This window comes from Malus sylvestris, chromosome 6 (genome assembly GCF_916048215.2).
Source record: "Malus sylvestris chromosome 6, drMalSylv7.2, whole genome shotgun sequence".
In the NCBI taxonomy this organism is placed as follows: domain Eukaryota; kingdom Viridiplantae; phylum Streptophyta; class Magnoliopsida; order Rosales; family Rosaceae; genus Malus; species Malus sylvestris.
The window spans coordinates 20,885,703-20,912,387 of NC_062265.1; the positions used below are offsets into that span (position 1 = coordinate 20,885,703).

The window sequence follows — 26,685 nt, forward strand, 5'->3', positions numbered from 1 at the left end:
TCACCCAGCAAGCCCAACCTGCTGAAGAGTTGGAGAAGGTACCTATCTCAAGAGATCATCCAGACCGCATGGTGAATATTGGCACCACATTGTCACCACCCCTTCGGTTAGCATTGATATCTTTTTTGAAAGAGAACACTGAAGTCTTCGCCTGGTCATAAGAGGACATGTCAGGCATCTCTCCCGATGTCATCTGTCATCGTTTGAGTATTGACCCTAAGATCAAGCCGGTGAGACAGAAGCGAAGATCTTATGACGCTGAACGATACGAGGCAATGAAAGCAGAAGTTGAAAAACTCAAAGGCATAGGCTTTGTCCGCGAAGTCAATTACCCGACATGGGTAGCAAATGTGGTCCTTGTTAGGAAAAATCCGACCAAAGAAAGTCTTTCGCTTCAAAAGGTCTTGTGGAGGATGTGTGTTGACTACACCGACCTAAACAAAGGGTGTCCGAAAGATAGTTTCCCTCTTCCTCTTATTGACAGGCTTATAGACTCTACGGCAGGGTGTGAGCTCTTGAGCTTTATGGACGCTTATTTAGGATACAACCAAATCCTCATGAACCCCTCAGACCAAGAACACACGGCCTTCACTACTGACAGGGGACTATATTGCTATAAAGTCATGCCTTTCGGCCTAAAGAATGCATGAGCAACTTATCAGAGACTGGTCAATTCAATGTTCGCCGAACAAATTGGGAAGAACATGGAAGTTTACGTTGATGATATGCTAGTCAAAAGCAAACATGCTGACCAACACATCACCAACCTATCTGAAACTTTCACCATTCTAAAGAGGTATCGAATGAGGTTGAACCCCAACAAATGTGCCTTCGGCGTGGGCTCTGGCAAATTCTTAGGCTTCATGATTAGCCAACGAGGCATTGAAGCTAACCCTGAAAAGATCAAAACAATCCTCGACATGAAAGAGCCAATAACTTCAAAAGACATCCAAAGCCTTACTGGCAAGGTGGCAGCCTTAACCAGATTCATCTCTAAGGCCACAGACAGATGTGCTCCTTTTTTCAAAGCACTCAAGGGAAATAAGAAGTACATTACATGGACGGAGGAATGTGCCAAGGCATTCAGGAACCTCAAAAAGTACATGAGTAAAGCCCCTCTGCTCTCCAAACCAGAAGTTGGTGACACTCTCATCATCTATCTATCGGTTTCGGCTTCAGCAGTCAGTTCTGTTCTTATTCGAATGGACAGTGGTGTCGAACGGCCCGTCTACTACGCTAGCAAGGCCCTACAAGATGCGGAGACACGATACTCCAACATTGAGAAATTAGCTCTAGCATTGGTCATGTCTGCTCGGAAACTTCGCCCTTATTTCCAAGCACACGCCATCATCGTGCTTACCAATCACCCTCTTCGACAGATACTCCAGAGTCCTGACACGTCTGGACGAATGATCAAATGGGCGATAGCATTGGGTGAGTTTGACATCTCCTACCAACCAAAACCAGCCAAAAAAGGCCAAGCAGTAGCAGATTTCATCGCCGACTTCACATATCCTGTTGACATTGCTTCTACACCTGAAGCAGTAGCTTCATTACCATCGGAAGCTCAGAAGGTAGAATCAACGACCTCAGAATGGAGTTTGTATGTTGATGGCTCATCCAACCAACAGGGCTGTGGAGCGGGACTAGTCTTGACTACGCCCGACAAAGTAGCAATGGAGTATGCTCTTCGTTTCAAATTCAAGGCATCAAACAATGAGGCCGAGTATGAAGCCCTTCTAGCAGGATTACGTTTGGCCAAACACCTCGGGGTTAAACAAATTGATATTTTCAGTGACTCCCAATTAGTGGTCAACCAGGTTACCAACAACTTTGATGCTAAGGACAGCTCCATGGCAGCATATCTTGCGCAAACACAACTTTTGCTCAAGCACTTCCATTACCAAATCACCCAAGTTCCTCGAGCGGCAAACAGTCATGCAGACGCCCTGGCTCGCCTCGCCTCAGCTGTGGAAGACAAGATTGGAAGAAAAATTCATGTCGAACTGTTGGCAACACCAAGCACCATGGCCGCAGAAGTATGCAACTTACAACAGGGGGATAGTTGGATCACCCCGATCTATAATTTCCTTGCTCATGGCACCCTCCCAAATGATAAAGTCCAGGCTAAGCAAATTCGATACAAGTCTACCCGCTACCTGATCATCAATGATCAACTCTATAAGCGAGGTTTTAGCCTGCCATACTTAAGGTGTCTTACGCCTGTCGAGGCGGAAATCGTCCTTCGGGAAATACATGAGGGAGTCTGTGGAGATCATGCTGGATCTCGGTCCCTAGCACACAAGACTTTTCGCCAAGGATATTACTGGCCAACACTCCACCAGGATGCCATCAAAGTATCCCGCTCATGTGACAAATGTCAACGATATGCAACTATTCCTCATTCCCCTCCAGAGCCTCTTACTCCTATGATCAGCCCTTGGCCCTTCGCCCAGTGGGGACTTGATTTGATCGGCCCAATGCCGGCAGGGAAGGGCAAAGTCTGTTACGCAGTCGTTGCAGTGGACTACTTCACAAAGTGGGCCGAAGTAGAACCCTTGGCAACCATTACTGAGGCAAAGATAGAAGACTTCGTGTGGAAGAACATCCTTTGTAGATTCGGCATTCCTAATGCGATAGTCACTGACAATGGGCGACAGTTTGACAACAAGAAGTTCAGGTTGTTCTGCTCTAAGTTCAACATCAACTTATGCTTTGCCTCTCCAGCTCATCCCCAGTCTAATGGACAAGTTGAGGCCATCAACAAAATAATCAAGCGCACTTTGAAAACCAGCTTGGACAAAGCTAAAGGCTGTTGGCCAGAATTTGTACCCCAAGTTCTTTGGTCATATCGCACTTCATATCGGACTTCAACAGGAGAAACTCCATTCTCACTTGCCTTTGGCACAGAGGCGGTTGTCCCTGTTGAGCTCGAGCAAGCAACATTCCGAGTCCAGAACTACATTCAAAGTGAAAATGACAAACAACTCACCCTCAACTTGGATTTAGTCGAGGAACACAGAAACCAAGCTCACTTGAGGAATGTCGCCTACAAGTAGCGCATCTCCAACTATTATGACTCTAGGGTCAAGCCTCGTTCTTTCAAAATAGGAGACTGGGTCTTAAAGAAAAGATTACTCTGCGACAGAGTCCCGAGTGAAGGCACACTTAGTCCAAACTGGGATGGACCGTATGAAGTCATTGGCATCAGTCGCCCTGGCTCTTACACACTTAGAAGCTCCGATGGCAAGACCCTTGGCCATCCATGGAACGCTGATCACTTGAAGTACTACTACAAATAGACTCACGATGTACAAGTGTTGAGCTATAGCCGTTTGGCATCCTATGTAATGAAGGCCATTTGGCAATGAATTCAATAAAGAGGTAATTTAGCCAACTCAGCCCTCACTCTTTTACATTCATAGCAAGCGATGCCGGAACCCTTCTCAATCAGAAAGCAATCCATCTTCCACAGTCACTACAAAACAAGCAAATGAAGACCGTTTCAAGCGCCAAAAAAAAAAAAAAAAAAAAAAAAAAAAAAAAAACAGCTTCATCCAAAAAGCTTCACCCGAAAAGCTTCACCTAAAAAGCTTCACCCAAAAAGCTTCACCCGAAAAGCTTCACCTCCAAAGCTTCACCTAAAAAGCTTCACCCACAAAGCTTCACCTAAAAAGCTTCACCCGAAAAGCTTCACTTAAAAAAGCTTCACCTACAAAGCTTCACCTAAAAAATCTTCACCTAGAAAGCTCCCTCTACATACTTTCACCATCAAAGCTTCACCATCAAAGCTTCACCTAGAAAGCTTCATCTACAAAGCTTCATCTACAAAGCTTCACCTAGAAAGCTTCAACACCAAAGCTTCACCTACAAAGCTTCAACACAAAACCTTGCTCCAAATAAACAAATTTTGTTCACAAAACCCAAGATGCCCTTGAACTTGTACAAAAACACTTGGGTAAACATAAACATTTTTTGTTTTACACCCACAAGGGCCCAAAATTTTCCTTCTTATTTATTCACTTATATATGTTCCCAAACATATTATAATAGATCCAACAACAAGCCAAAGTCCCAAGTTTCATAATGGACAAAAGTACAAGCAATTCATCAATAATGAAGGTGTTACAAAAATTGGAATCTGCCCCAAAATAGAAATCCAACCCAAGAGACTTTTTCTCTCTCTCCCTCTTCCGCCTCCTTTCATCTATCAAATTTCTGCAACCTCTGCTCTTCTCCAATGGAGCTGAATTTTGGACACCCTATAGTTCTTGAGCATATGAACAACTTTCAAGAAGGAACCATTTCTGTTTGAGCGACGGAAATTAAAGTGTTGAAGCTCCAAACATGATAGTCGGCTTCTTGCAGATTTCGAAGCTGTTGTGATGTTTCGAAGATCTGGAAATATTTAACCGTTAGTTCATCCTAAATTTTTGATATGTTATGAAAGAGTCGATGAGGAACAACTTCAATGAAGAAAGCATACCGATCTGAACAAGAGAAAATGGAGTTTCGAAGCTCACAACAAATCTGACGGGTTGACAGAAAAATAATAACCAGTCATTCATCATACCTGGATATCTGGAGTTATACTGCTCCGAGGGATCTCAAATTTGGATATGTTGTAGTTCACGAGCTGAGGAACAACTTCAATGAAGAAAGCATACCGATCTGAACAAGAGAAAATGGAGTTTCGAAGCTCACAACAAATCTGACGGGTTGACAGAAAAATAATAACCAGTCATTCATCATACCTGGATTTCTGGAGTTATACTGCTCCGAGGGATCTCAAATTTGGATATGTTGTAGTTCACAAGCTGAGGAACAACTTCAATGAAGAAAGCATTCTGATCTGAGCAAGAGAAAATAGAGTTTCAAAGCTCACAACAAATCTGACGGGTTGACAGACAAATGATAAACAGTCACTCATCATACCTGGATTTCTGGAGTTATACTGCTCCGAGGGACCTCAAATTTGGATATGTTGTAGTTCACAAGTTAAGGAACAACTTCGATGAAGAAAGTATGTTGATCTGAACAAGAGAAAATGGAGTTTCGAAGCTCACAACAAGTCTGACGGATTAACAGAACATTGATGAACAGTTACTCATCATACTTGAATTTCTGAAGTTGTACTACTCCGATGGATCTCAAATTTGGATATGTTGTAGTTCACAAGATAAGGAAAAACTTTCATGAAGACGACTTTGCAATCTGAGCTATAGAGAAAGGTGTTATCTTGCATCCACTCAGGCTGATTAGTGGAAATGAAAAGCAATTCCACCAAAGAAAAGATGAAAAAGAGAGAAAAGCTACTAATTGCACTTGATCTTGTCTAGTCAATAGCATGCAGCATCAAACACACAAAAGTTGGAAATATTTTTAGATAAAGCATATACGAATGTGTGACAGCGAAACAAGAATTCGTTACTTTGACAAATTAGTAACACGCGAGACACCTCATTCGGCAACTCTCTTCGCCTGAAGACTTGGGGGACTCCCACCATATGCTACTGCACCTTGATACTCGGCAGTCTCACAACCACTCAGTGACTTGGATTTTTCAAGTCTCCAACCGAGAAGTTTTCCTCACTCGGGAAATTAAGGGAACACTACCTCAAACTACATGCTTCACTCACAAAGCTTCAACAATACAGGTTTCAACAAAAGCAAAAATTCAAAGAACTTTATGAAGAAGGCTTTGGTGTATTTAACACAATATGTTGAAATGAAGCAAAGCTTATTTATTAATATTTTCGATAAGCCACAAATATGTACATATACATGAGTCAAAATAAACAAACAAAAGGGAGCCTTCACAAAGGTTGCTTAGGGGAAGTCTCAGCAGTCGGTAGAGCCCCAGAAAGAGAAAGCACCGGAGGGTGGTTATCCGGAGCCTCAGTATTTGACAAAACCCCAGAAGGAGGAGGCATTGGAGGTTCATCATTTGAAGCTTCATTACCAGGTACAGCCCTAGAGGACGAAGGCAATAAATGCCTTTGGAACAAACCCACAAACCGCTGATGATCAAGTAAAACCTTACCATCAGATTCCTTCATCTGGTCAAGCTTCCTCTTCATGTTTGTAGCATAGTCATGGGCGAGCCGGTGCAACTGCTTATTCTCATGCTTGAGCCCTCTAATCTCCTGTTTGAGACTCATCATTTCAGCAGCCAATGATTCAACTTGGCGGGTTCTAGCAAATAGGCGTTGGGCCATATTAGACACAGAACCTGCACACTGAACACTAAGAGCCAAAGAGTCCTTAACAGCCAACTCATCAGACCGTTTGGAAAGTAGTCTGTTATCTTTGGGAGTGAGAAGGTTCCTGGCCACCACTGCAGCGGTCATATCATTCTTCATCACAGAATCCCCAACGGTAAGAGGACCAGTGGGGGATATGAAGGATGGGCGCCATATGTTGTCTGGAGAAGGCGTGGCTGTCTCTTCTCCAAGGTTCAAGTCAAAACGACGGTCGGAGGGTCCAGACATTTTCAAATGTGTTGAAGAGGGAAGAGGTCAGACAAATCAAGATCTTAGAAGTGCAAGAAATGAGCTTCTACTGGTAGAGATTCAAGTGTGCTGTGGAACTTAATGCCAGCCTCTATAAAAATCTGTACTCGACGGAGCTTCAGAAATCGAAGAGGCGTTTGCTTTCTCAAAAGCTGGACTGCTCAGAGACCACGAGGGCCGATCTCAGAAATCGAAGAGGCGTTTGCTTTCTCAAAAGCTGGGCTGCTCAGAGACCACGAGGGCCGATATCAGAAATCGAAGAAGCACCTGCTTTTTCAGCCTCGTCAGCACCTGTCACATGCACAATCAGCTTTGCGGAAATTACGGGCACTCTGTCGAAGATTTCTGGTGAAGTAGAAAGCACGTGAATCTTACTGATCAATCACCGCTCTCCATATGCACCATCAACTCCTCGGGTACCACATATAACTTTGTCAAAGATCTCTGACAAAGTTTAGGCACGAGAATTTCGAAGTTCCAGCTACCCTACTATTACCCATAAGGGTAAAGGAACATCACCACTGCTTGACAACTGGAAAGTCCCTATGTGTGTCGACCTCCGTGTTTTGCGGCAGGACAGGTTGGCAAGAACGTCCAACCTTTACTCACATTCGAGAAAAGACTCCCAACATAATTACTTTCTAAAAAACCGGAGTAGCACCGCTTTCCGAATCTCGAGAGTCAGATCCTCGACGGGATTGCTTGTTCGAAAACCGAAGAGGCACAACTCTCAGAACTTCGAGAGCCAGATTTCCTTAGATAAAGCTTGTCTGTAATCTCCACACGTAATATCAGCTTTCCAGATACCACATACCACTTTTTCAAAGTGCTCTGACAAAATTAAAACACGTGAAGCTGGCAGCTCCCACTACATTGCTGTGACCAAGAAGGGTAAAGGAATAGCATTACTACTTGTTATTGGGAAATCCCTATATACATTGACCTCCCTCCTCAACGGACAGGCAAACCTGCAAAAATGCTCAACCCTTTCTCGCATTCGAAAAGGCACCCTCAACATAACCTCTCGAAATACTCAGCTTTATTTCCCCCCGATAATACCTCAGCAAATAAGCCACACCAAGAACAAGAGTATCTCATATCATCAGGGTCGAAAGCAAGAGTATCCCATATCATGCTTTCTCCCTGTCTTTGTCTTTGTCCTTGTCCACACCTGCAGGACAAGGAGAAAGAGAGCAGTCAGTCGGAACCTGAAATCAAACCTCCAATTTGGAACTGACTGCCTGGAGCCTTTGCCTGGTTGCTTACTTAGCATTGCTCTCGAGTACTCATCCTCAACTGCTGTCAAGGTCACGAATTCCACCGGCAAATACCTCATGACAGTTGATCAGATATTGGCTCTTTACACTGAAGCTGCCAAGCGTGGATGAGTCACTATGAAGGAATGTTCTGAAGGACCATTTAAATGCAAAGGTTGCACACCACTTCTGCCATGCAAAAGATTGAAGCAGAAGGTTCAACAGTGAGCTGAAACAGATCACTACAGCACGACACCTTTCCATACCACATTCATTATTCCGTCAACAGCAAAAGTATCCCATATCATCAAGGTCGAACGTACTCTAGATTTGATGGACTTGTTTTGACCCTCAAATTTTTGAGTCGGCCTTATACTCTGAAGGGCACCAGAAAACCCTCCAGCACAGTTCAAGAATAAGCCTGTGGAAAGTTACTTCTTCAAAAGCAAAAGTATCTCATATCATCTCTTATCCATTTGCTTCTCCTTATCCTGGCAGTTGAATGAGAGACAAGGAGAATGAGAACAATCAACCGGAAGCCGAAGTCAAACCTCTGATCCTGGGTTGCTTACTTGGAAGTTTGACTGCTTACCTTGTCTGTCACCTCTTTCGGCAGATCTCCTAGCTCGGCGACTTGGGGGACTCCTACTATAGGGTTTGTATCACACTTGACTAAGCCCGAAACTACAACTAAGCTTCAAGTGAAATTGATACATTACCTTGTGCGTCAACATCAGCTAAATACACCATTCCCGGATGGAGGAAAGGTACTTCCAGAGAAGGGCAGATGAAGATCAGACCACACTTCGGTACTTAGAAGTTTCGTGATTACTCAAGGGATTGGATCTTGCAAGTCCCCAACCGAGGAGTTTCCCTCACTCGGGAACTTAGGGGAGCACTGTTTGTACCATACTTGACCAATCCCGAAACTACCGAGCACCGGCCAACGCTATACTGTCAAGGACCCAGAAGAGTTCCCCTCCGACCAGGAGGCCAATCACTACTCGACACGTGTCAAGATTAGAAGCCAATCAGAGCACAGCACGTGTCAACATCAAGAACCAATCATAACATGACACATGTCAATGTGACAAAGCTACAAGTTTTTCTATAAATAGGGGTCATTCCCCCACAATATGGCCTAATGCCATTTGTGTTAAATCATTCACAAGAACTCACTAAATTGAGAGCTTGATCCTTTGTACTTGTGTAAGCCCTTCACTACTAATAAGAACTCCTCTACTCCGTGGACGTAGCCAATCTGGGTGAACCACGTACATCCTGTGTTTGCTTCTCTGTCTCTATTCATTTACGTACTTATCCTCACTAGTGACCGAAGCAACCAAGCGAAGGTCACAAAACCTGACACTTTCTGTTGTACCAAAGTCTTCGCTGATTTTGTGCATCAACACAATGAATAACTCGATCTTCAATTTAAAATATTTATAATAGTGGATACCACAAAGTCTTATGTTATACTTAATGAAAGTATGAATAAGCTCTTAAGTGTTAGTGAATCTATATATTAGATTAAATTTAAAAATTTGACTATTAGTGTATGAATGTTTTTTTATTAAGCTCTTATTTTCGAATGTAGATGTAGTACTTAAACGATAAATGTGTTTTAATGTTTTGAAGTAATATTTATGTGGCAATGTGTGGTATGTGCAAATTTAAGAAAAAAATATATTTTTCTTAACGGGTCATAACTGTGGATGCAAATTTTCTCCTCCTCGATCTTGGACGATTTTGCACCTACAAAACAACTAACACCTTAGGTTAAGGCCAAAAGCCTCACGCGCCCACGATGAATGGGGTGGGGGCTTTGGCCGAAGAACCTCCGATGCCAAAGTTAGAATTTTTGAGAGAAATAGTGTTTAGAGTATTTGAGATTTTTTGTGAGAGAATTTGAATGATCTTTTGGTGAAAATGGGAATCGATTTATAGGGATAGGGGTGGCCGGCCTAGCTAGGGTTTTTGTGTTTGATTTAGGTTTAATTAGCCAATTTATTTGGTTATTAAACATAAAATGAATGTTTTGGTGGTTTTTGGAATTAATTGGCTAGTTAATTAGGGTAATTAAAAAGGGAAAATAGTGGAAAAGGTGGAGAATAAGATGGTTTACTTTTCTTGATGGGATTGGTCGGCCACTTTAGTAGTTTTAGGTTTGGATGGGTGTTTCAATTGATAATTAAGGGATTGATTAGGTAATTAATCCCTTAATTAGTCAATTATTATGATTTTAGGAAATATGAAAGGAATAAGTATATTATTTAGCTAATTGATTAGCTAAATAATGAAATGGGAAATATATGAATAAATTAGGTTTTAAGTTGATACCTATTTTGGGCACTTTTGACTTGGTTGAGGGATAATTGCCTGCTGCTTGCTCGTAGGAATCCCGGTATGCCTCAAGGGTAGTTTTGTCTTCTTTTTTCAAAAATCCACATGTCGCCTTGTGATTATTTTTGGCTCCACAAATGCCCCCACACCTGTTGGGCTGCTTGTAGGAAAGGGCAACATGTGTAGAGATTTTCTTGCTTTAGGAAACTTAAGATTGCTTCCTATTTTGATGTTGATTCTCTCTTTAATAGGAAATTAGATCCTTCTAGGAAAGGGAAATAAATTTCTCCCAAAGCCTATTTAAGTCCACCTTAAGTGGGTTATTAAATCAACTTTGGAAAGCGGTTTATTCTACCCTACAAGAGAGAGAGAGAGCTTAGAGTATATTTGTTCCCCCTCCTCTAGCAATCTTCTACATCTTGCCCGTGTAAAGGATCGTCTTTCGTTGATTTCTTCGTCTTCTCCGTGCCGCACCGATGTAAGAAAATTTTAAGTTTTCTTGCCTTCTTTTTGGATAGTGCTGTTGTGGGGAAGCCGTCAGGATGGTGCAACACGTTGGTTGGCAAGGGCCAGGAGTCGGCTCAGCATGGGCCGATGAGGTGTTGTGGCAGGGACCACTGGTTGGGTTGTTCAATTTGGCTAAAGCCATAGGCATTTTGTGCGGCTGGGGCCACATATTGTGGCGCTGGGGTACAGTGCTAGGCGAGTCGCAAGTCTCGTTTCCTTTGGGCTCTTGGATCTAACACGGGCTAGGTCGAGGATTGAGAGAAATGAGGAGGTCGCGGGCCTTATGGGCTGCTGGAATGTTGGGCATGCAGGCCTCCTGCCTGCTGGAATGCTGGGTTGAGCTCCTCTGTTGAGTACCATGAATGTCGTTGGCTGCTTAGTCCTCTTCACTAAGAGAAAGGTGGCCTGCTCCTGAAAAAAGAGGTGAATAGGATCAAGGCGGATGCATTGGATCATCCAATCATTGTTGTGGATCTTGCTGCAAGTGTAGGTGGGAAAATGGATCTTCCCTGCCTGCTCAAAAGATGCCGGTTGAGAAAAAACCAAAGACTTTTTTCGCTCGTGCGGGTTCGCCGACTGCCTCTAGGCTTGTGATTGACTTGACTTTTTCCAAAAGGATGAAAAATGAGGCTGCTAGATCTGAGCATGTGGCGCCTGCCATGTCAAGAATGGCTAGTACGATTGCTGATAGGATTGTTCAACATAAAGGTTCTTTCATGCCCCTAGTGCTGAATTTTGTACCAAGACGTCCATTGGCCCTAGTGCTGAATTTTGTACCAAGACGTCCATTGGGAGCAAAGTCTGGTTCACCTTTGGAGAGGCTTGCTATTATGAAGAGTGATAAGGTGGACTCTGCTGCTAAAGTGGCGCTAAGGCCCATTCCTTATGCTGCTGAGACTAATTCGCCTGCTGGGAATGAGGAGACTGCTCGCGTAGGCAGCTGTGAGAAATCCACTAAGCCTGCTTCTGGAGGGGCTGCTGAGATCTATGTGCTTTTGAAACCAGATCTCTTGAAAACATGGACGCTTGTGCCAAGTTTGTTGATGGCGTCATAAAGGTGTTTGCCCAAGCTCGTTTACGAAGTATACGACCCAATTATAGAAGGACTGCTGATAGGATTTTTACTATTTATGTGAATACGATAAAAACCTCCTATTTTACTTGCAAGAATCACAAGGTTATTGTAGTATAAACGAATCTCGTAAGGTCATTCTCCACAGGGATTATTAAATAATTCGAAACAAATCAGATCCAATTAATGATTGTAAAGTAGAAATTTAGATGATTGATTTTATAACCTACTTAAATTAAAAACAAATTTAACTATTAATGATAAGACAATCTGCAATATTAGAGCTAGAGAGAAAATAAAACAGTTTTGTGAGAATCAAATTAAGAAAGCACTAGGGATCCACCATCACCTAACAATCCTATGAATTTTTACCAATTACTTATGATCTACACATGCTACTTTAAAGGTTAGATTTTCCTAATTCATATTCTACTTGGAACCTCCAACATAGAATGTATATCTAACATGCAACCCGTCCGGACGTTCGGATCAAATATGAACATGAAAGACTCATTATGCTTTATGAAAATCCTTTGAAAAACCATGCAATCCTTAAGACGTGATATTCATCCTAAGTGAAATTACAATTATTAATCACAAGAAGCCAGCGTCAATCTCAGGGAACATTCCGACCAAAATTGCATCAAATTACTTTTCTAAAGATCCTAATGGTGATCAGGCATTACGACAATTAGATAGTTTTTATCCCGGTGATTAACAATTCAAAGTACGCATGCAATCAATCATAAGCAATTAAATAAAAATCACATATTCATGCTAAGGCTCAAGGCTTCGCCCTAGCAAAAGAAATTAGTTCCGCATATTCATAATTGAAATCATAGAAATATCTATTAAGAAAAGGATTGAAAACACCTTCAAGTAGAAAATCTTCAAAACCCTAGCACTTCTCTCTGTCTCCAATATTGCATAAAATAAAGTGTACCCTAAAACTGTAGACGGCTAAGCAATATATTTGCTAAGCCACCACACAAACCCTAGCAAACTAAAATTAATAAAAACCCTAAATAAAAATAATAAAATTCGTCTAAAATCTGAACAGCCACGTTTTGGCCCATAAGCTGCTCCAAAACTGGCCCAATATAGCTGGATTTGATGTTTGGAATATTCTGAACACTTTTCCAGAAGGCCACGAACCCATCCGAGGTCATCTTGGGCTCCAAAAACGTCATTTAAGCCCAAAAACGTCAATTTCCAGCACTGCGCACTGCTTCTTTATTTCATCGCCAGAAAATAACCGCTTGGTGGAAAAATCCCAAATTTTGATACGATCAAGCTAAGTGACTCACGAACGTCCTCCAACTGGAATTACTCCAAAATTCGTCCATTTGATCCTGTTTTGCTCCAGAGGAAGTCGAAAGTCCTATATTGAAAATACAATTCAAAGTATCAAAATTCTTCCAAAATATTAACCAAAATATACTAAGATTAGGGTAAAATATATGATATAAAATCTACTCATCAAATACCCCCAAACTTAGCTTTTTGCTTGTCCTCAAGCAAAACAAGACTCAACAAAAATAAAAACTTAACAAACAAGACAACTAGCTCAATTTAACTGACAAAAATTTTCACCTTCAAAGTTGCAATCCATAGAAAATTTCAAAAACTAGAACATCTTTTCAAAAGTTCCAACCAATCCTACCACAGAGTCTAAGCCATTTAGAATCAATTAGAAAAGAATTCACAAACTTCCTTTGGTGTAAAGTGAACCAACATAATTAAGGAGACTCGACTAAAACCCTTACCTCTCGTCATTCTTTATTTCACACATAGTAACTTTAAATATAACTCTCTTTCTTTTTCTTATTTTTTCTTTTTCACTTTTTTTTGTCTTTTTTTTTTCTTCATATATAACATTTTTTTTTTCAGTAACAGTAGTGGTCGTGCAATGTCGGTTCACTTAAGCTTTCAATCCAACCCATGTAGCGAGCTTTAGGTCAATGACTCCCAAACCACTAGGGCTTTAGGGCACTAGGTGTAGAACACCCCTAAGGACTTATTAACCTGAGCTGAAAAGGCTACGAAACCAACTAACCACCATGCCCCATGCCAAAACTCTATCGTTTGACGCGAGAATCACTGCTGATTAGGCAGGACTGGCCCGGTTACTAGGCAAAACCTCGAGTGAAACAATTATTACTTTATTCACAATAATAACTGACTTTACTTAAAACAAAAATTAAAAATAAACTTAGACTAAAAGCAAGTGTTTCAATCTTACTCCCCACAAACCATGTTGGTGTGATGTGCAAAGTTCAAAGTATAATTCATGAATTAGTGTCTAGGCAACGATAAATAGAAAAGACTCTATTGTGGGATTAATCTTCACTATGTCCATTTGTTCTAACATTTAAAATAATCTACGAATATTAACTTAACAAGAATGAAAATTTTTAAACTGACACACTAATAAATAAATAAAAACTAAAATTTACTTTCCCAACATGTCTGATTCCTCTATAATAGTGCTCTGGTCTTCAACACTGATACCCAAACGGGCAGATCTAAAATAGTTCGTCTAAAAAAAAAAATCCTCCCTTTGCAGGTAAAAACTAAGCCATGCCATTTCTGCTAACTTCATCACCAAGAGTAACATGAAAATGTTTGTGACTGATGCATTTGATTGTTCTGTGTATGTCTCAGTTTCCTCGCAGATTGATGCATCCGTAGCCGTCCATAACCCAACAACAACACACCGCCGTGAGTACCCCACCGTGGTGGAAAATCGAAAAAACGGAAACCCAAAGGTAAAATCATCCTCCAATCTTGTGGTTGCAGTGTCCAATTTATTTGTTGGAGAGATCTGGAACAAACACTAACACCTGCATGTGGTTTTAACAGTGTGGAGAGCCCTAATGGTTTCAAATCCGAGACAACAACACAAGAACACCCCCGGAGTCAGCAGCTCAGCTCAACCAAGGATCTGCAAATGTTGAGGTAAAACCCGTAACCCTTTTTATTGATGGACTATGATCTGATACTTGAAAAATAACCCCTACTGTGACTGAAAAATAACACTTAAATCCAGCATACACCCGTGAGAAAACAAGCTTAAACTGCCGGTCTAATAGTCCCATAAAGCAAAATCAACAGCAACTGTCGCGGCCTCTGTATGTCATATAGGTACAGATCTCGTTCGTCTGCTTTTGCTAAGCTCAACATTTACAAGTTCAACAACAGTTCATTAGAATGCCATATGTAACCTGTATGTACTCATATTGTTGGTCTTTATGTAGGGGTATATGGATCCATGATAGAGCCAAGGACACAGAAGTAAACACACATGAGCAACGGAGGAAAACAGCACAGGCCGCATGACCCAGATCGATGCATCTGGGAGGTAAAATTCGAATCCCTGCAAGTGTAGTTGTTGTAGATCTGGTAATAATATATGTATTCAGTTTTGTGGTGTATGGATCTGTGATTTAATTGTGCTTCCTCCATACATCGCAAAACTGAGCTGCAGAAATTAACTGCTCTAAAGTCTGTTTATGTGCTGGATCTGCAACAATCACCCCCAAACTTGCATGTGTATGGCTTTTTTTATGTTGACTGCTTTAAATTTCCAGCATAGTGTAGATGTGGTTGATGTGAACGTTAGACTTGCTGCTGGGTGCAGGATTCCAGCATAGGACGCTCTTTATTTTTCACGTTCGCAACCTGCAATTAACCAATATGCGTAAAAAAAAAAATTAAAATAAAATCAAATAAACTGGGTAAACAAAATCAACTTGCAATTTTCTATTTTTCTAAATCTTTTTTTCTTCAATTTTTATCTTTTTTTTTTCACTAATATTTTTTTTATATTAAATAGAAAATTAAACGAAAATTAAAATTAGGAAAGAGTTTAGAAAATTGGGTTGCCTCCCAATTAGCGCTTTTGTTTTAAGTCTGTAGCTAGACGTTGCGGAAGTCCGGTGGCTAGATCACTGGTGCCTTCAGAGTCAAAGACTCGCCTACACCAAATTTCTCTATGCATGGTTTTAGTTGATGTTTGGTCACCTTCAATGAGAAATCTGTGCCCTTAGCCTTAATGTCCACATTACCATTCTGAAAAACTTTTGTAACCAGAAAATGGCCTTTCCATCGAGACTCTTGTTTCCCTGGAAATGACTTGAAATTTGAACTTAATAACCACACTTTTTTACCAAGCTGTATTTTCTTAAAATTTGGGCTGCTTGGCAAATTTTCATGTTTTTTCATAGTGTCAATTGGCTGGTCTTCATGTATCACCCTTTGCTGCTGTGGTTTAGGACTTGAACAATCACGAGTTAAATTCGGGGGCTTTATGGACAGATGGTCAGTTGATGATCTGTTCATAAACTTGGCACTTGGTAAACCATCCAGTGCATCAACACGCATGCATTCTTGCTTGTCACCTGAATGTATGCTTGCTTCAAACAACTTGAAAACAACAGTTTGATCTTCAACCCGGAATGTTAATGTTCCGGCTTCAACGTCAATAAGAGTCCGGGCTGTTGCCAGAAATGGGCGGCCCAAAATAATGGGCGTTGTCAAATCCTCATCCATGTCCAACACCATAAAATCAGCCGGTAAATATAAATTGTCAACCTTCACAATAACATCTTCAATGACTCCTCTAGGGTAGGTAATTGAACGGTCAGCCAATTGAATAATACTAGAGGTTGGCTTCAGCTCCCCTTCACCTAAACGTTTGAAAACAGAATATGGCATTAAGTTTACACTAGCACCTAAATCAATTAAAGCACTACTAAAATCACAATTTCCAATGGTGCAAGAGATAGTAAAACTCCCTGGATCTTTTTTCTTTGGAGGCAATTTATGTAATAAGACCGCACTGCATTGTTCTGTAAGAATCACTTTCTCAAAATCAACAAGCTTCTTTTTCTTTGTGCAAACATCCTTAAAAAACTTGGCATAAGACGGAATGTTCTTGATGGCATCAATTAACGGCATATTAATTTGAACTTTAGCCAAAGTTTTCATAAAATCTGTTATCTGTTGATCTTTAGCTTTAGGTCTCAACCTTTCTGGATAAGGCATAGGGGGCTCGTAAACACGTTCTGCAGTTTTTGTGGAAGCGTCTGCAGTATTTTCTGATCTGTCTTTGGACTGCCCAGAATCTGCAGAAATTTCAGAATCTGCAAAAATTGCAGATTTAGTTTGGGGTAGTTCTGCTGCCCGTGAATTCCCAACAGAATTTTCATGTTTGTTGTTGTAACTTTTGCCAGACCGTAGAGTCCGTATAGCATTGCATTCTTCTCGTCCTCTTGGATTAGGTACTGTTTGACTAGGAAATGTACTCGGAGCTCTTTCTGAAACCTGTAAAGCAATCTGCCCCATTTGTTTTTCCATGTTTTTCACTGCTGCATGTAGATTTTGAATTTCTTGAGTGGTAGTATTTGGCAATTTTTCAATTGCAACCTCCCAAGCAGCCTTAGGTGCAGCAGGTTGCTGTACCTGCTGTTGAAATTGAGGCCTAGTGTGCTGTTCCTTGTCCCACCTTAGATTAGGATGATCTCTCCAACCTGGGTTGTAGAAATTAGAATACGAGTCATATCTGGGACGTGGAAAATTATTAAATGAATTAACCTGCTCTGCTGTAAACTTCGGATAAGCATCTTTATGTGGACAGCTCAAAAAATCATGATTTGTCAAGCTGCAAATGCTGCAGGCAGCTTGTAAAGGCTGCTGTGCAGCAACCTGAGAACCTGGCATTCTCTGTAATAACATGTCAAATTTTGCGTCAAGCCTTGTCTCCATTTTTTCAATTTATGCTGTAACATATGGAGAACCATTTGACATCTCAAAAACAGACCTAGATTGTGGCTGCTCAACTGCCCACTGCTGAGTATCTGCTGCCATTTTTTCAAATAACAAACAAGCCTCTTGTGCGTTTTTATCTTTGTACGAACCTCCGCATGAAGCGTTGACAAGAGTTTTTGTAGTCATATTCAAACCTCTGAAAAATATATGCATTTGATCAGTAGTGTTAATACCCGAATGTGGACATTTTGTAATCATCTCTTTAAACCGCTCCCATGCCTCGTGAAACTCTTCGTTTGGTTTTTGGGCAAAAGATAAAATCTGAGTTCTCATGTCAAGAGTCTTAGAAGCCGGATAATACTTGTTTAGAAAATTTTCACTGAGTTGGGCCCAAGTTGTAATGCTTGCAGATGGGAGTGTGAGGAGCCATCTCCGTGCCTGATCTTTTAGTGTATGGAAACAACCGCAACTTAATAGATTCGGCTGAAAATCCCCTCACCAAAATGTTTTTGCACCCCATTAAAAATTCTGCAATATGCATGTTAGGATCATCAGATGATAACCCATGAAACGTAGGTAGAATATTCAACATGTGCTGTTTTATTTCAAATGTTGTCCCTTCCTTCACTGCCGGATATGTAATGCAACTGGGTATATTTGTTGTATGGGCTGTCAGTGAATCACCCAGGGGCAGACCTGCCTCTGGAATTACAAACGCCATTTTTTCTTTGTTGTGCAGGTCAAAGACTGATTTCAGAAACCTCTCCTGCAGAGGACGAACCCGCTGCAAATTTTGCTCTCTGCGTTTCCTCCTTAAATGCTGCTCAAATTCTGGATCAAGTGGAATCAATTTCTGCACTGTTGAACGGGTGCTGACCTTGCACAGATTTCTGAAATCTGTACTGTTGTACTGTTGTAATCTGTACAAATAAAATGAAAAGGAAAATTAAATATTTTTTTTATATTTTTATATGTATAAACAGCAATAACTAATTGAAAATCTGATTCGTAGGGATTATTTTAAATAATCCCCGGCAACGGCGCCATTTTCTTGATAGGATTTTTACTACTTATGTGAATACGATAAAAACCTCCTATTTTACTTGCAAGAATCACAAGGTTATTGTAGTATAAACGGATCTCGCAAGGTCATTCTCCACAGGGATTATTAAATAATTCAAAACAAATCAGATTCCAATTAATGATTGTAAAGTAGAAATTTAGATGATTGATTTTATAACCTACTTAAATTAAAAACAAATTTAACTATTAATGATAAGACAATCTGCAATATTAGAGCTAGAGAGAAAATAAAACAGTTTTGTGAGAATCAAATTAAGAAAGCACTAGGGATCCACCATCACCTAACAATCCTATGAATTTTTACCAATTATTTATGATCTACACATGCTACTTTAAAGGTTAGATTTTCCTAATTCATATTCTACTTGGAACCTCCAACATAGAATGTATATCTAACATGCAACCCGTCCGGACGTTCGGATCAAATATGAACATGAAAGACTCATTATGCTTTATGAAAATCCTTTGAAAAACCATGCAATCCTTAAGACGTGATATTCATCCTAAGTGAAATTACAATTATTAATCACAAGAAGCCAGCGTCAATCTCAGGGAACCTTCCGACCAAAATTGCATCAAATTACTTTTCTAAAGATCCTAATGGTGATCAGGCATTACGACAATTAGATAGTTTTTATCCCGGTGATTAACAATTCAAAGTACGCATGCAATCAATCATAAGCAATTAAATAAAAATCACATATTCATGCTAAGGCTCAAGGCTTCGCCCTAGCAAAAGAAATTAGTTCCGCATATTCATAATTGAAATCATAGAAATATCTATTAAGAAAAGGATTGAAAACACCTTCAAGTAGAAAATCTTCAAAACCCTAGCACTTCTCTCTGTCTCCAATATTGCATAAAATAAAGTGTACCCTAAAACTGTAGACGGCTAAGCAATATATTTGCTAAGCCACCACACAAACCCTAGCAAACTAAAATTAATAAAAACCCTAAATAAAAATAGTAAAATTCGTCTAAAATCTGAACAGCCACGTTTTGGCCCATAAGCTGCTCCAAAACTGGCCCAATATAGCTGGATTTGATGTTTGGAATATTCTGAACACTTTTCCAGAAGGCCACGAACCCATCCGAGGTCATCTTGGGCTCCAAAAACGTCATTTAAGCCCAAAAACGTCAATTTCCAGCACTGCGCACTGCTTCTTTATTTCATCGCCAGAAAATAACCGCGTGGTGGAAAAATCCCAAATTTTGATACGATCAAGCTAAGTGACTCACGAACGTCCTCCAACTAGAATTACTCCAAAATTCGTCCATTTGATCCTGTTTTGCTCCAGAGGAAGTCGAAAGTCCTATATTGAAAATACAATTCAAAGTATCAAAATTCTTCCAAAATATTAACCAAAATATACTAAGATTAGGGTAAAATATATGATATAAAATCTACTCATCAACTGCTCTGCTTGCTATGATGCAGATATAGCAAGGCTGCTAAGGAGATGGCAAATACTATGGCAGATTCTGAGCTTGTTGCTTTGAAGGGGTCTCATATGTCTGCCCCCACTCCTTTGCAGCTTGAGACCGCTCGCCAAAAGATCGTTGACTTGAAGACTAGGCTTGACGCGATCCAAGTTAAGCATGAAAGTGCAGAGAAGGAGATTGGATGTTACATACCTCAGATTCAAGATCTTAAGTTTGCAGTTTCTGAGCTTTGTTTCGTTGCTTATGCAAAGGATGAAAAGTTGATTACTGCTTATAATCAAGTGATCCACTTCAAGAGAATCGTCGATAGGCTTGAACCCCAAGTGTTGGAACTTTAAGGTGTACTGAAGATCAACGAAAGTCTGAAGAAGGAAGTGGATGAGCTGCAGAGCATCCATGTTGGTCTGCTCGAAGAAGATGAGCAGCTGAAAGGTGAAAAAGCTGGGCTCGGGGTTTCGAGACCTTCTCTATTTCTCCGGAAGACTTGCTTGATTTTACTTTTGAGGCTTCCATTGGTGAAGTAGTTGGAGAAGTTAGTGCCCATGCTAGGGCAGCCGAGGGTGAAGCGCCGGATGATATCGCTGTTAAGAGCGTTGCGGCTGCTGAAGGTGTGGCGACCGAGTAGTCGTGGGATGTCCAAGCTGCTATAGTCTTCTAGGTAGCCTTTAGGATTTTATTTGTTTTTCTTTGTAACTCTTGTTTTGCTTGAACTCATTTGGGCTTTGCTAGTTGTTTATAAACATGTTTTCCTTCGCTTTTCTTCATCTTCGTTTCTTTTGTTCATGCCCTAACCTTTAGACTTGATAGACCAATGGCAGGCATGCTACTTTTTTATAAGCAGACAAGCCCGCGTAACCTATGCAGCCATAGGTGTTGGTGTAGAACTTTGCAAAGTTGTTAGCCATAGGGTTGGCAGCCGGATGCCTTACTTACAGAAGCAAACAAGTCCGCGTAACCACTAGGCTGTTAACCTTGACTTTCTCCAATTCCGTAGGTTACGTAGCAAGTATCACAACACTTTAGGACTTGGTGTAGGTTGTTCCGCGCTTGGCAGATGTGAAGCTTATCGACTACGTAGCATGTCGGCAGTGGATAAAACTTCGTATATGCGTGCTAGCTTGTTTAACCTTTCACAAGAATGTGTGGTTGTATAAGTCTAGTGCAGCTTTACTGCTCGAAGGGCAAGCCGTAGGCAGTCTTCCGGAATCTGTAAGCTACCTTAGTGCACTCGGTAGTAGCTTTAGGATTCCAGGGCAGCCGTCCATCGGATGTATTGCGTAATGTGCCCTCTCCGTCTTTAAGGCCCGGTTCCCTACGGATTAGGCTAAGAGACCCAAAATCCTTCAGTTAGCTAAGCCTTGAAAAAGACCATTGCGGCTACTTCTAGGAATCCCGGCGCAAGCCATCGTGCATCTAGTTATACTAGGGCAGCCCGGCTCATCCACGTCTGGATATTCGGAGTGTAGAGTTTATCCTCTCGTTCTTGGAGAGTTGACCCATGTGGGTGTCGGGGAATTGGTTTACCCTCTCGCGTTGGAGAGCAATTAGTTTACCCTCTCGTATTGGAGAGCATGGTTGGTCCCTCGGGGGGCGCAATTCCTGCGGTAAGTCCCTAAAAAGGGCGCAATCTTCTTTTGAAGTGCAGGAGTGATCAGTTGTTGTAAGCATGCAGCCAAGCCAAGTCGTGATTACTTCTGAATTCCTCATTAAAAAACGAGTTAAACGAACGAGAACTTAGATGTAAGGTAAGAACTGCATAACAACTGGATAATCCTCGGCTGGTGAAGTAGTGCCCGTCGAGCTGCTTGAGTCTTCGGGCTTTGATGTAGCGAAAGGTCACACATGGTACTTCCTCAGATTGTAGGCGTTCCACTGTTTTTCGATCTTTTTGTCGTTTTATGGTGGTGAGGGTGTAATTGTTCTTGCCACCTACTCTCCTGATCTTGTACGGACTTTCCTAGTTGGGATCCATATTTTTGGAACCTTTTCTACTGGCAGTGATGAAGGTTTTTCTTATGACTAGATCTCCAGGCTGGAACTGCCGGATCTTGGCCCTTTTGTTGTAGCTGGAGAGGAGCTGATGCTGGTAGGCTGCAATGCGAGTGATAATCTGTTCGCGCCTCTCTTCTGCCAAATCTAAGCTTGTGGCCATCTCCTTTCGGTTGCTTGTCTTTTGGTTGTGCGATATGCCCATAGACATCCTTGGAGTTCGTCTGGCCATTTTCTTTTCTTATTGGTGGGGGATTTCTTGTGGCAGTCGATGATCATTTTAGTGGATGCTTTGGCTTGCTTATTGCCTTGAGGATATCTTGGCGTAAACATGTGCTGCTTGATGCCATATTTTTGGAAGAACTTCGCCAAATCTTTGCCCACGAATTGCGGGCCGTTGTCGGTGACGATAGATTAAGGGATGCCAAATCGGCAAATGATACTCCTTCATATGAAGCGCTCTATGTCCGTCTGAACCATGATCGTCATGGGCTCTACTTCTACTTATTTGGTGAAGTAGTCGGTTGTCACGATCATCATGCCTTTGCCTCTGGTAGTCTGGCTGGTGATTAGCTAGGACTAGGAATGAATGGAAAGATTTTTCACCACCAAGTCTTTTGTCATTCGAAGGCCTGCTAGTGGGGCTTCGTACTTTGCTTCGTTGTTAGATGCTTTGAAGTTTAGAGTGATCGCCTGCTTGAGCATTGAAACGTCTGGGGTGGCAAGAACCACGGCTGCTCACGAGCCTTCGTAGTTGGATGCGCCATCGACATGCAAACGCCAGAAATCTCCATTGAGGGAGCAGGTGTGGCTGAAGTGTGCTTGGCTGCCTTCGGGGCGTCGTTGGGCCGAGTTGTTGCGTTCGTCAGAAAACTTTGCATCTGCCAGGGTCTACGCCTTTATCGTAGCCGGTTTGGATTCGGCCGAATAGTGCGTCATGATGATGATTGCTTGCGTTTGAAGGTAAACCTTAAGCTTTTGGGTTACAACAATTATCGCCAAAGTTAGCTTTTGAATTTTTAATAGCATCGAGGAGAGCTTTTGAATTATAGAATATAGGTAAGTGTAGAATACAGGTAGTCGGGCCCCCATCTCTTCTCGCATGATGGTAGAGCTTATTGCTACTTTAGATACCGTTAAACATGTGAATAAATCATCCGCTGATTCTAGGGAGGTGATGTCGGGTACTTCTTCAAGTCCTTGAATGTGTATTGGCGAGCCTCATCCCAAAGTTCATGCTTCTCTGCCAAAGCAAAAGAGTCTGCCAGAGTTAGATCTTCTTTCATGATCAATTTTCCGAATAGCGGGTGGTCTGCTGGAAGTCCTTTTTGGAAGGCTGCTCTAGCTATCGAGTCGTTGCATCCGACTATTTTTGCCTTCTCTACTTTGAACCTTCTCACATAGTCGCGAAGCGAATCCTTTGGGTTCTTCTTGACGTCGAACAAATGGTCAGACTTCTTTTTGATCGAGCGATAAGATGAATATTCTTTGGTGAAAACCAAAGAAAGTTCGTAGAAATTCCGGATGGATTGTGGCGGCAGGGTGTGGAACCAATCTTGCGCCTCACCTTGTAGAGTGGTGGCGAATATCTTGCACATGAGATCATCGTTGTTTCGATAAAGGATCATTACGTTTTGGTAGCGCTTTAAGTGACTCTCCGGGTCTTCATCCCCTTTGAAAGATGTGAAATGTGGCATGCTGAACTCGCGTGGAGGCTCTACCTGCTTGATCTCGTCTGTGAATGGTGACCTGCTTATGTTGGTCATGTTCCGTCGTAGTGCCTCGTCGGTGACCTCGTTGCGTTGGAAATCATGCAATCGCTTGGTCAATAGTCTCTCTACTTCTTCCTGAATTTGCCTTTGTTGGGGTAACGGAGCTCTCGGCTGCCCCCAGCCATGACTTGCTGGTCTAGGCTGCTCTTCCATGTGTTTGGCTCGTTTATGCCGCGGATGCAGTGCATGTGGTGCGGTCCTAGCAGGCGAATGAGTTCTTCGCAGGCTGCTGGTTGAACTTGAGCTGGATTGAGTGACTGTTTCTCTCCGTTCGTCGTGCTGCCTACTCTGATGTGAGGTGGAGGATGCTCATTATGGGCTTAGCTGTGAATGGACAATTTGTCCGGAAGGTTGCTCATGTTGACTATCGGAGTATGACCCCAACCGTGAATGTATGCTCATCCGTGGGCCTAGTTGAGAGTGCATGCTCCTCCACACGCTAAGACGGGAATGTACACTGCCCAAAGGTTCAGCTCGTGGCTGGTCGAGTGGCTGCTTGCCGGGACGTTGCTGGAAAGGTCCGTCTGCCCTATCCTACTTCGGGATACCTCGTCCGGGGCACGTTGGATCCCAATGCGTTGCAAAAGTTGATTCACCAAGGTTGTCTGTTGTGCAAGGGCGCTCGTCAACTCTATGACTTGTCGAGACAAGTGTTGTTCGCCATTTGGATTGGAAGAGCTTGGAAGGAATGCGCCTCATTGGGCAGTGGAAGGGTGGTAGACTCTGGGCACGAGGTTTGAGTTGGGAAATGTCAAATCTGTGAAAAAATATGGTGAGAATGCCCCCGGCTCGATGGTAGGTCCAGATGGTTGAGATAGTATTAGGCCAACTTGGGCTGCTTGGAAAGCCACTAGAGCAGGATGGACCGTGTGAGTGGGCTGCTCGACTGGAGCTGGCTGGGCCATGGGAGTGGACTGCTCGTCAGAAGCAGGCTGGGTCACAAGAGCATGCTACTCGACAAGAGCAGGTTGGGCCGTGAGAGTGGGCTGCTCGACGGAAGCAGGCTGGACCACGGGAGTGGACTGCTCGTCGGGAGTAGGCTGGGTCACGAGAGCAGGCTGCTTGGCCGGAGCAGGCTGGGCCACGGGAGTGGGCTGCTCGACGGAAGCAGGCTGCTTGGTAGAAGTATGCTGGGCCACGGGAGTGGGCTGCTTGGCGGGAGCAGGCTGCTTAGTATATGATGCATGCGAATGCGAGGCTTGGGCCGGGGCCCGTGCAAACTTGGATGACACGACTTGGGCCGTGGCCTTGGTGCCGTGAGCCTTGGATGGCACGGCTTGAGCCATGGTGAAGGCACCATGGACCTTGCCACGGGTGGCTACCGAGGTAGCCACCGTGGTGGTTCCCATGATGGAAACTCGTGGTGGTGGTGGTGCTCCACTTATTGTCGCATTTAGCCTCACGGATCTCTGCAATCCCATTTCTTGAACATTAGAATTTTCACTTGTGGAATTTTCTAAATTTCTAGCCATTATATTTTGCTTATACGTTTTATCAAAGAACCTTTGCAAGTAAAAAATTCTAATAATAAGAACGTATGAAAAATATTCAAATGGACTAGAAAATAAAGAAAAAACCTTTTTGTGCGAGAGTCTTCTACGAGTATGGATTTCAAGTCTCAATGAAAGCACCAATTTGTGGATGCAAATTTTCTCCTTCTCGATCTTGGATGATTTTGCACCTACAAAACAACTAACACCTTAGGTTAAGGCCAAAAGCCTCACGCGCCCACGATGAATGGGGGGGCTTTGGCCGAGGAACCTCCGATGCCAAAGTTAGAATTTTAGAGAGAAATAGTGTTTAGAGTATTTGGGATTTTTTGTAAAAGAATTTGAATGATCTTTTGGTGAAAATGGGAATCTATTTATAGGGATAGGGGTGGCCGGCCTAGCTAGGGTTTTTGTGTTTGATTTAGGTTTAATTAGCTAATTTATTTGGCTATTAAACATAAAATGAATGTTTTGGTGGTTTTTGGAATTAATTGGCTAGTTAATTAGGGTAATTAAAAAGGGAAAATAGTGGAAAAGGTGGAGAATAAGATGGTTTACTTTTCTTGATGGGATTGGTCGGCCACTTTAGTAGTTTTAGGTTTGGATGGGTGTTTCAATTGATAATTAAGGGATTGATTAGGTAATTAATCCCTTAATTAGTCTATTATTATGATTTTAGGAAATATGAAAGGAAGAAGTATATTATTTAGCTAATTGATTAGCTAAATAATGAAATGGGAAATATATGAATAAATTAGGTTTTAAGTTGATACCTATTTTAGGCACTTTTTACTTGGTTGAGGGATAATTGCCTGCTGCTTGCGCGTAGGAATCCCGGTATGCCTCAAAGGTAGTTTTGTCTTCTTTTGTCAAAAATCCACTTGTCGCCTTGTGATTATTTTTGGCTCCACAATAACGGGTCATAACGGGGTCGAGTCACTTTAACCGTTGGGTAAAGTGACCGACCTGTTAAGATAACAGGTGTGACACGACACGACCCATTAAGATAACAGGTGTGACACGACACGACCCGTTAAGATAACAGGTGTTACACGAAAACGACATGAACACGACAGACACGACCCGTTTGCCAGGCCTAGTCTAGTGGTTGGTTTAAATTCCTTCATATTTCTGTTATATCTTGCTTCCGTGTCGCACTTTTGGCTACGTCACGCTCACGTGACGGCCAGCACACCTTGATTCTCTGGATCAGGGTGTGTCAGTTTGGTATCAGAGCATAGGTTGCAGTCCTGTATAATTGTTAATGCTCTAATGATCTTTTGATGTTTTATGTCAGAATTATGCCGCCTCGTAGGGAACGTAGGGAATCCCGCCGTACTTCTGAACCTAATTTCCCTGATATTACTCAGTTAGGGGAAGCAATGGCCCAGGCTTTACAGAATGCAATTCGTCCTCCTCTCCCTCCTCAGATGACGCCCCTAGAGACTA

General features: G+C 42.1%; 1 long non-coding RNA gene and 1 other non-coding gene across 2 annotated transcripts; both read left to right on the forward strand.

The window, feature by feature from the left end:
- The first annotated feature begins 14,154 nt into the window (after positions 1–14,154).
- On the forward strand, positions 14,155–15,240 carry LOC126627451 (uncharacterized). The gene is made up of 5 exons (XR_007625023.1): positions 14,155–14,256; positions 14,355–14,458; positions 14,553–14,648; positions 14,740–14,834; positions 14,948–15,240. It is a non-coding gene; the product is annotated as an uncharacterized LOC126627451 (long non-coding RNA).
- A 2,450-nt stretch (positions 15,241–17,690) lies between these two features.
- Positions 17,691–17,795, forward strand: LOC126627558 (small nucleolar RNA R71). Its single transcript, XR_007625051.1, has one exon. It is a non-coding gene; the product is annotated as a small nucleolar RNA R71 (small nucleolar RNA).
- Positions 17,796–26,685: the final 8,890 nt, after the last annotated feature.